Genomic DNA, 10761 nt, shown 5'->3' with positions numbered 1-10761 from the left:
ACTAAAATTGTGTCTAAAAGGAGCAAAATGGTGACAGGTGGTAAAAGCACTCAGTGGCTATTGTAGGCAGAATAATGTCCCCTCTGTCTCCCACCAAAGCTATCCACATTCTAACTCCTGGGTCCTGTGAATGTGCCACCTTGTAAGGCAAAGGGGAATTGAGGTTTCATGTGAAATTAAGGCTGTTAATCAGCTGACCTTAAAATAGGGAGATTATCTTAGATTATCCAGGTGGGCCCAATGTAATCATGAGTCCTAAAAAATGGAAGAGTGGGGAGAAGATGAATTCAGAATGATGGAATGTGAGGACTCAACGCTCCTTTGCTGGCTTTGAAAATGGATGGAGGAAGCTATGGTGCCCAGGAGTAACCTGCCATTGCTGGGATAAAGGTGCAGGAAGAAAACTGCAGAGCTTCCAGAAGAAAGCTCAGCCCTGCTGACACCTTGATGTTGGCCCACTGAGATCCAACTGAAACCTGCAGCCTATAGAGCTGTCAGATAATGCATTTGTGTTGCTTTAAGCCACTAAGTTTGTTGTAATTTGTGATAGCAGCCGTAGGAAGCCCATGCAGTGTTTTAAAAGATGGAAGAAAATGCTGAATGACTATTCCCAGAGAAAGGTGGTAACTAAAGGAATTCCCTGAATCTTGGCCAGGCATACATGTACAGACCCAGGGAATTGCTTTTGAAAAGAGTGCTGAACAAATTGCCTTTAATCTGAGTGCACCTCTTTTTATAATTTAGATTTCTGGTGAAGTCTGGCTGACGTGATTGTGCAATTTTCCCATGTGCTGCACCTTTATCAGGGAGAGACAGACCCCTGCAAGGCTGCATGGAATAGGATGGTGCATTTTCCCAGTAAAAAAGGGGAGTGGTCTTCCCACACGCAGGGTGAAGGGTTACAGTGCGAAACAAAAGCAATAGGTATGGTTGAAAGTTCCCCCACCCTGCTGTAGGTCATTTTCAACTAAGAGGTCATCCAGATGGGATAGAAGGATACTGGAAACCAAACAGTAATCAAGTCATAACATGTAATATAAACTTATTTTTTTCTTTCTTTCTTTTTTTTTTTTTTTGAGACAGTGTCTTGCTCTGTCGCCCAGGCTGGAGTGCAGTGTCAGGATCTCGGCTCACTGCAGCCTCCACCTCATGGGTTCAAGAGATTCTGCTTCAGCCTCCTGAGTAGCTGGGATTACAGGTGCCCGCCACCATGCCTGGCTAAATTTTTGTATTTTTAAAAGAGACAGGGTTTCACCATGTTGGCCAGAATGGTCTTGATCTCCTGACCTCATGATCCACCCACCTTGGCCTTCCAAAGTGCTAGGATTGCAGGCATGAGTCACCGCACCCAGCCAGTAATATAAACTTTTAAAAGAGGTTTTGTGCTGGTTGGTTTTGGTTTATTCTTTTTTGAGGATTCAGTAAAAATCCCTGTGAGGAAAATGGAGAGAGGGAAAGGGAGACAGGGAGACAGGGAGAGGGAGAGAGAAAAAAGAGAACCTAAAACCTCCAGAAAACAACAGGTTTCAGTCCTTTTTGGGTGTAGTGCTCTCAATTCTTGGTTGATGCCCCAGAGGCAGACAGCAGGGTCAGCTATTTAAACATCTCCTAACATGGATTTCTGTTTCGAGGCAAAAGTCCCGACAGGAGCCATTTGGACGTTCACAGATCTCCTTGAATTTGCCCCTGGCTACATGCAGAAGAGGGTTATTGTAACCATTCATCAGTCTTTCTTTACTTTGTATTGAATTACATGGATGTAGGGGGCAGTGCCTGAAAATAATCTCGTGCGGATTTGCGTGTGTGTGTGTGTGTGTGTGTGTGTGTGTGTTATTTGATTTCTTAAACACTTAAAAATCTGCTGTCACACAAAAATTTGGATTTTTTGGTGTTCTTGAAAAATCTGAGAATATTGGGTGCACCTACATGACAAAAGGCTGGAGGTGAGTAGCCCGCTCCCCTTTACAAGTTCTAGAGCATGCAAGTTTCAGTTTATTTCTCCCTTATTATCTTCTAACACTGATGGGATATTTCAGCCTTTTAAAAAAATTTATTGTCTTCTACTATGGATTTTCCTGGAGTGAAAGAGAAGAAAATCTCTTTTGGCTTATCTCTTTTTATTTCTACACACACACACACACACACACACACACACACACACACACACTCTATATGATAGATTATAATAGATGTATCTTTCATAAGTAGAACTGAAATATAGACTTAAAAGATAATATACTTTAATTGTTAGAGAGGATATTTTTCCTGTGGAAGGGAACAATATTCCTATGTTTAATACACAAATATATCTGTGCCAGTACTTGGTACACCCTGAGACTTCACTCACTACTTATATCTCTGGCACTGGTCTTTGAGGTTGCAATTTTTCTCTAGAAACCATGGCATATATTAAGAGTGAAACATTCAAGGCCTTCTTAAAGGCTCAAAAACTATACTTGTTGAAAACATTGAATAGTATTTCATTTATGTCCGAAGATATCACTGCTCTGGGAATAGGCTGCACACACTGAGGTATTTAGTTTGAAAAGTGTTTTAATTCTGAGCAGTCTTTGTATGTAACACAGAGCACCTTTTCCATGACAACTTCTTGGCAATAAGGGAGGTATAAAAACCAGCCCCTTTTTTTTTTCTATTCTGGAATACAAAAGCCAATTCTAGAATAGCTTTCAATCAGTACAGCAATTTTTATAAACATTCAATAAATGCCTATTGAATTGAACTGAAATCCAAATGTATTAGATTCCATTTAACTTTTCAATGGTCACAAAGCAGTTAGTGGATTGATGTGAAGACCAAATATATGTAATATCATATTTATATCTGTAATGCAAATTGGGAAATAAAGGTCATGCTTTTCTGAAGACAATGGTAATTGTAAATGTTGACCACTTGGTAGAAACAAGCTGAAATCTGAGTTTTTTGATCCCTGAGCTTTCCATCTCTTCCTTTTATCTGTAAGTAGTCAGCTACTACGTATAGTAGTACCCAAGCCCACTGGCTTTCTGCTAAAATTGGCCCTTTGCAGCTGGAAGAGTCATAAGAGATTAGTATAGTGTAGAGGATGAACCACTGACCTGTCTTGTGATATGTGATAAATCACTCTTGAACATCCCTCTGTGGTAGTACTTCTTGCCTTCTACTACGGGTGGTGTTTTCCCATCTGACCTCAATTCTTGATAATGAATTTCTTGAGGGCAGGAATCATATCTTATGCTCCTCTGTATGTATATTCCAGAATCTGATTAAAGTCTTGGCTTATAATAGCTATTCAGTAAATGATTGTGGAATAATTGATTAAAATACAGCTATTTTCTAACTTGCAATGTGTTTGTGCGGAAATTTGTTGTTACTCTGAGTTCACAGGTCTTTGAATCATGTGTACTATTTTACTATACCTGATTCTATTGAGCATTACATTTTCAAACCACTTTTCGAGAAACTTAATACAGAACTACCATTTGACCCAGTAATCTCACTACTGGGTGTATATCCAAAGGAAAATAAATCAGTCTTGTAAAAAGACCTAAATTTGTATGTTCATCACAGTGGTATTCACAGTAGCAAAGATATGGAATCAAACTAGGTGTTCATCAACAGTGGATTGAATAAAGAAAATCTATTACATATATGTCATGGAATACTATGCAGCCATAAAAAGAACAAAATTGTGTCCTTTTCAGTAGCATGGATGCAGCTGGAGGACTTTATTCTAAGCAAATTAGCTCAGGAACAGGAAGCCAAATACCACATATTCTCAGTTATAAGTGGGAGCTGAGCAATGAGTGCATATGGACATAAAAATGGGAACAAGAGAGATTGGGTCTTACCAGGAGGGGAGGGAGAGGGAGTAGTCTGAATAGCTACCCTTTGGGTACACCCTACCTGCATGACAGAGTTATTCATACCCCAAACCTCAATATCACACAATATACCCATGTAACAAATCTGCACATGCACTCCCTGAATCTAAAATAAAGGTTGAAATTATTTTAAAAAATTGAAATTACAAAGGGCTTTTAAAAATTATGGTGTACCATTGTTCAATTGCAAGAATTCAAGTAACATTAAGGATTTTAAAAATCTTTTGTTTTCATTTGTTCTTTGCTTGTAAACCCTGTGTATTGCATATTGTGGACACTATGTCTTTTCGAGCTATTTGCTTTAGGAACAAAAGCTAGAGTTACAATGAACATCATAGGCTGTCTTGTCTAGTCACTTACCTTAAAGATGAGGAAATAAGCTGACGGAAAGGAAGAAACATGCTCAAGATCACCCAGTGATCGAGGGAGGCAGATGATAGGGACAACACTAAGGCTTGGTATTCTGAGCCTCATTCCATTTTCCACTCTTGCCCTCTCTCTGTGTCCTCCTCTCCTCTCTAGCCTTCTACAAAAAGTTTGCAGTTCTGCTTCAATGTCTACCTAAGGACATCCAGAGGAGATGCCACCTCTCATTAGGCTGCATTCTTTAGCACCATCCTGTGTTTTCTTCTCCAGTCTTGTTGCATCCCATTTTTGACTGTGAGTCATGCTTCTGCCTGTGCTGTTCTATCCAATTAGTTGCTTCTATTTTGATTGAGTGACAGTGAAAACAAAAAAAAAATTGTTTATCCAAATTTGGAATTTTTAAACCTTGATTAAAAGCATTGATTTCTTGGGGTTATATATGTAAGACACATATTTTAAAATATTTTTAACTGATTAAAAAATCAAACGCATGTATTTAGCCAGGATGACTATTTAACAAGTACTAATGAGACAGAACTTCAGTAATGCCACAAGGGTAATAATCTTATAAGTCAGTCCCCGATGTTGTGTGCTACCAAGTTAACATAATTGGATATGGTATCTCCTTTTTTTAGCCTTTAGGAAGTCACAGAGAGGAACAGCACAACAGAACTCCAGAGTGGGATGTATAGGGAAAGCCAGGATACTAAAATAAAGCATTGACGCTGACATTTACCCCACCGTTGGGAAAGGCATTTCGGTTTCCAGGGCCTTAATTTTTTTCTCTATAAAACAGCAGAAATAGAGGCAATAAGTTGCTTATTCATCCTTGAATACACATGTTCAGGAGTTCCAGAAAATTTTTGGATCTACTTTTGGTGTCTGGTAATCACCTTGGGCCAATCCAAGAAGTCCTATACACACTTCTCCAAAGCATGTCTGTGCAAGGGGCCTTATACCTGTGATTAATGTTCACATGCTGAATGCAGTAGGCTATGCTCTGGTGTGGGGTCATCCCTGGTTCCTGTGTTTAAATTCTACATTACAAGACTAGATGCTGAGAAGGAAGAGGGACAGCCAGGGATGGAGATGGAGCCTTAAGGGTAAAAGTCAAGCCCCAGGGACCAACAGTATTGGGGAGCAATAGGTTAAAGATTTCTTAGATTATAATAATATTTTCAAAGAGACTTCTTCCACCAATCCCTTCTGTCTGAGCCAACCACAGCTTTGGCATAGCTCTTATGCCAGTTCTTAGGATAACTAACTTTTGCCGAAAGAAACTAGAGGAGCTTTGGAGACCAAGATTTAGTAGAATAATGCCTGATTTTTAATTTTTGAGGCTAGTAAACTTGCCTAATTTGGAGATGGAATAAGAGGGTTTCAAAGACTTGAAACACCATTGACTTCATTTAACTGAGTTGCTATGGAGAATTAACGAATTAGATGGCTGCAGGCCTCAGCCAATGAGTCTTCCAGATTTCCTATTAGACCCCCTTTTCTGGTCATAGGTGATGGTGATTTCTCTTTGAGTCTTGAATCCCTGTAAGGTGTTACGCACTCTACTCTTACCAAGTTTATTTTGTTACCTGGTAGAACTTGGCTCATAAAGAAGAAAATGGTGAAGAGGAGGACAGCAATCCTCATGGCTGAAGAAAGAAGAAAGTTTGGCTTCATTTCCACGAGGCAGAGAAAACTTCCGTCTGTGGCTCTCTAGCACCAGTGGAATGTCTCTGTTTGGGTAATAAGAGTCTTTCTGTACCTCCTTAGGCATATTCATAGATAGAGGTGTTCTATGCATGCAAAATTGCTTTTATGGGAAGGCTGAGAGTCCTTTTTTTATTGGACAGCCAGTTCATTAGAATGATGTGGGTGCACAGTTTTGGCCAGAAAACCTTGTTAAATGGGGACATAAGCTACAAACATTTTGGCAAAAGATGAAAGTTTATGAACAAACAACCATTTATATTGTTACAATAAATTAGACTGTGTTGAGAAATCAGTTGGTTTCATTAATGACCAGACATTTTGTTAGTGAACACTTCCCAGACTTTACTAGCCCTAAGAATTAATCACCCCACTTGCTCCTGGTCTGAAACTCCAAAGTGCTTTGTCTATGTTACAGTACTTACTGCCTTGTATGTTAGATTAGTGAATGTATATTTGCCTCATCCACTAATGTATGAGCTTCTTGCTTGCTGGGACAAGGCTATATTCCTCAGAACTGAGGAGGGAGTTGAATCATGTGGCTATTTATTCTCAAATCCTCTTCACCAAGTGGAACAAAACAACAGCGAAAGACCACCGCGCATGGAAGCAGGAGGTCTGGATTTGGATTCTAGATCTCTAGATCTATTACTAACTGGAGGTATGGATGTAGTCAGGAAAATTGTCTTCCTTAGGTGCTTCCTTGATAGCACCTATAAAGGTCGAGATCTGTTGGATCTAGATCAGGGGATTCTCAATCATTACTATGCAGAAAATCAACTGGGAGAGTTCCTTTGCAATACAGATGCTTAGTTCCATCTCATGATACTTTTATTTTTTTTAAATTGGTCAAGTATTTTTCATTAAATAATGTAAACTTTCTTAGTCTACATCTAATAAAACTCCCACCAGCATACAAATACATTGAATGATATTAGCAGCAGAATCTTTAAATAAAGTAACCATACACAACTATTAGGCCACTTTTTTTCATTGCTTAGTATTTCATGCTATTTGTCATCATTGTCATCATAATCAGCCTCATCCTACATTGTTGAACACCCATCATGGACCATATGGCATAAACATTTTTCCTACTCATAAAGGAGCATATGTTCTCTATATGTATATAAAATTAATGTCTGAACAAAGTGGCTTAAACAAGGCAGAAGTTTGTTTCTCCCTCACTTAAATCTATAGTTCTACCTACCATGGCTAGTACAGATACCTGCCAAATTCATTAGGGACACAGGCCCCTTCCAGCTCTCTGTTCTGCTATACTTTAGAAGAGGCTCTAGTTTGGCTGCTAAATCCCCACCTATCATTTTTGAATTCCAGGCAGCAGGAAGGAAGAAAGCCAAGAGAGAAAAACAAGGAACATCTACCCCTCCTTTTAAATTTTTTAAGCAACCCCCTCTTGTTTTTTTTTAACAGACTTTGTTGAGCTATGATTACATTTAAAAAGCTGTACATATTTAAGGTGTACATCTCAGTGAGCTCGGGGATAAGTATACACCATGAACACATCACTACCATCAAGATTATAAACATATCCTTCACCTCCCTAAGTCCCCCCCCTTTATTATTATTATTATTTTTTTTTGGTAAGAAATTTTGGTAAGAATACAAAATCTACCCTTTTAGCACATTTTAAGTATGTAATACAGTATTCTTAGCTGTAAGCACTATGCTGTAAACGAGACCTCCAGAACTTACTTATGCGGTATATCTGAAACTTTGTACTCTAACCACATCTACCCATTTCCCCAGCACCACGGCCCCTGGCAACCACCATTCTACTCTCTGCTTTTGTGAGTTTGTCTATTTTAGATTTCAAATACAAGTGAAATCATATAGTAATTGTCATTCTGTGGTTGGCCTATTTCATATAACGTCATGCCCTCAAAGTCCATCCATGTTGTCACAAATGACAGGGTTTCATTATTATGTAACACTGAATAATATTCCATTGCATATATGTATTAGCCATTTATCCTGATACTCTCCCTCCACCTGCCTCCCAACAGGCCCCAGTGTGTGTTGTTCCCCTCCTAATATCCATGTGTTCTCACCGTTCTGCTCCCACTTGTAAGTGAGAATGTGCAGTGTTTGGTTTTCTGTTCCTAGGTTAGTTTGCTGAGGATGATGGCTTTCAGCTCCATTCATGTTCCTGCAAAGAACATGATCTCATTCCTTTTTATGGCTGCATAGTATTCCATGGTGTATATGTACCACATTTTCTTTATCCAGTCTGTCACTGATGGACATTTGGGTTGATTCCATGTCTTTGCTATTGTGAATAGTGCTGCAATGAACATATGTGTGCAAGTATCTTTATAATAGAATGATTTATATTCCTTTGGGTATATACCCAGTAATGGGACTGCTGGGTCAAGTGGTATTTCTGGTTGTAGGTCTTTGAGGAATCACCATACTGTCTTCCACAATAGTTGAACTAATTTACATTCCCACCAACAGTGTAAGTGTTCTTATATCTCAACAGCCTCATCATCAGGTAGTTTTATTTTAAAAAATTTTTGAGAAACCTTCATACTATTATCTGAAATGGACATAGTAATTTGTATTTCCACCACAAGTATACAAGGGTTATCTTTTCTCCACATCCTCACTAATACTTGTTATACATCTTTTTGATAATAGCTATTCTAAGAGGTATCAGATGATATTTCATGGTGGTTTTTATTTGCATCCCCCTGATGATTAGAGATGGTAAGAATTTTTTCATATATTTGTTGGCCATTTGTATCTGTTCTTCTGGGAAATGTCTATTCAGATCTTTGCCCTTTTTTTTTTTTTGAGATGGAGTCTCGCTCTGTCACCCAGGCTGGAGTGCAGTGGCATGATCTCGGGTCACTACAAGCTCCACCTCCCAGGTTCACACCATTCTCCTGCCTCAGTCTCCCAAGTAGCTGGGACTACAGGCACCCGCCACCATGCCCTGCTAATTTCTTGTAATTTTTTTTTTTTTTTTTTAGTGGAGACAGGGTTTCACCATGTTAGCCAGATTTTTGCCCATTTAAAAAAAAAATCAACTTTTATTTTAGATTCAGGGTATGCATGTGCAGGTTTTTACATTGGCACATTGTGTGATGCTGAGGCTTGGAGTATGGATGATCTTGTAACCCAGATAGAAAACATAATACCCAATAGACAGTTTTTAAGGCCTTTGTCCCCACCTTCCCTTCCCCCTCTAGTAGTCCCCAGTATCTGTTGTTCCGATCTTTACATCCATGTGTAACCAATGCTTTGTTCTCACTTATAACTAAGAACATATGGTATTTGGTTTTCTCTTCCTGCATAATTTTAGAATAATGGCCTCCAGCTGCATCCATGTTGGTGCAAAGGACATAATTTTTTTATGGTTGTGTAGTATTCCATGGTGTACATATACTGTATTTTCTCTATCCACTCTAACATTGATGGGCATCTAGGTTGATTCCATGTCTTTGCTATTGCAAATAATGCTATAATAAATATATGAGTGCACACTTCTTTATGGTAGAACAATTTATTTTCTTTTGGATATAAGGGTCTGTCCCCATGGCTGCTGTCAAGGGTCAGTGTTGAGTGCCTGCAGCTTTTCCAGGCTCAGGGTGCAAGCTGTCAGTGGATCTACCGTTCTAGGGTCTGGAGGATGGTGGCTGTCTTCTCAGAGCTCCAATAGGCAGTGCCCCAGTGTGGACTCTGTGAGGGCTCCAACCCCACATTTTCCATCTGCACTGCTGTAGTAGACATTCGCCATGAAGTCTCCATCCCAGCAGCTTCTACTGGACATACAGGCTTTTCCATACATCTTTAGAAATCCAGGCGAAGTCTTCTGATATGGTTTGGCTCTGTGTCCCCGCCCAAATCTCACCTCAAATTGTACTCCCATAATTCCCACATGTTGTGGGGGGACACAGTGGCGATAACTGAATCATGGGGGGCAGTTTCTCCCATGCTGTTCTTGTGGTAGTGAATAAGTCTCACGAGTTCTGATGGTTTGATAAGGGGAAACCAGTTTTGCTTGGCTGTCATTCTCTCACTTGCCTGCTGTGATGTAAGACATGCCTTTTGCCTTCTGCCTCCCCCCAGCCATGTGGAACTGTAAGTCCAATTAAACCTCTTTCTTTTGTAAATTGCCCAGTCTCAGGTATATCTTTATCAGCAGTGCACTCCTGTACTTTGTGCACCTGCAGGTTTAATACCCCATGGAAATTGTCAAGGCTTATAACTTGCACCCTCTAAAGCGCTGGCCCAAATTATGTCTGGGGCCCTTTTAGCCATGGCTGGAGCTGGAGTGGCTGAGACCTAGAATGCTGTGAGCACTGTCCTGTGCTTGCACTGGACCCAGCCCACAAAACGATTCTTACCTCCTAGGCCTCCAGGCCTTTGAGGGGAGGGGCTGCCACCAGCCAAGGTCTCTGAAATGTCTTTGAGGCCCTTTCTTCATTGTCTTCTATTAGCATCTGCTTTCCTTTTAGTTACCCAAATTTCTGCAGCCTGCTTGAATTTCAGACAATACCAGTGGTCTTACAAGTACTACATGACCCCTATAACACTTCCTGACTTCATTTCTGCAATATATTTTATTTTTTTACATCATCATGAACATTGAAACTTTTTATATCTATTCACCTTCCATTTGTTTTCAAGTCCAGTTTACCTCCAAAGAATTTTAGAATATAGAGTCTCCAGAAGATTCTAGTTTGTCGTGTTTCTTGCTGTATCCCTTGACTGCGAATGCTTTCTAGTACATATAATACACTCAAAAGTACTTATGAATAAAAAAAAGGAATTAATCTTCACA

General features: G+C 39.6%; 1 pseudogene; it reads right to left on the bottom strand.

Annotated features, from left to right (window-relative positions):
• Positions 1 to 1526: 1526 nt before the first annotated feature.
• On the bottom strand, positions 1527 to 5947 carry LOC129388393 (beta-defensin 108B-like; annotated as a pseudogene).
• Positions 5948 to 10761: the final 4814 nt, after the last annotated feature.

Source organism: Pan troglodytes, chromosome 7 (assembly GCF_028858775.2).
Source record: "Pan troglodytes isolate AG18354 chromosome 7, NHGRI_mPanTro3-v2.0_pri, whole genome shotgun sequence".
Taxonomy (NCBI): Eukaryota; Metazoa; Chordata; class Mammalia; order Primates; family Hominidae; genus Pan; species Pan troglodytes.
Note: the sequence above shows the minus strand (reverse complement) of the source record. Positions and strands in the feature narration are given on the sequence as shown.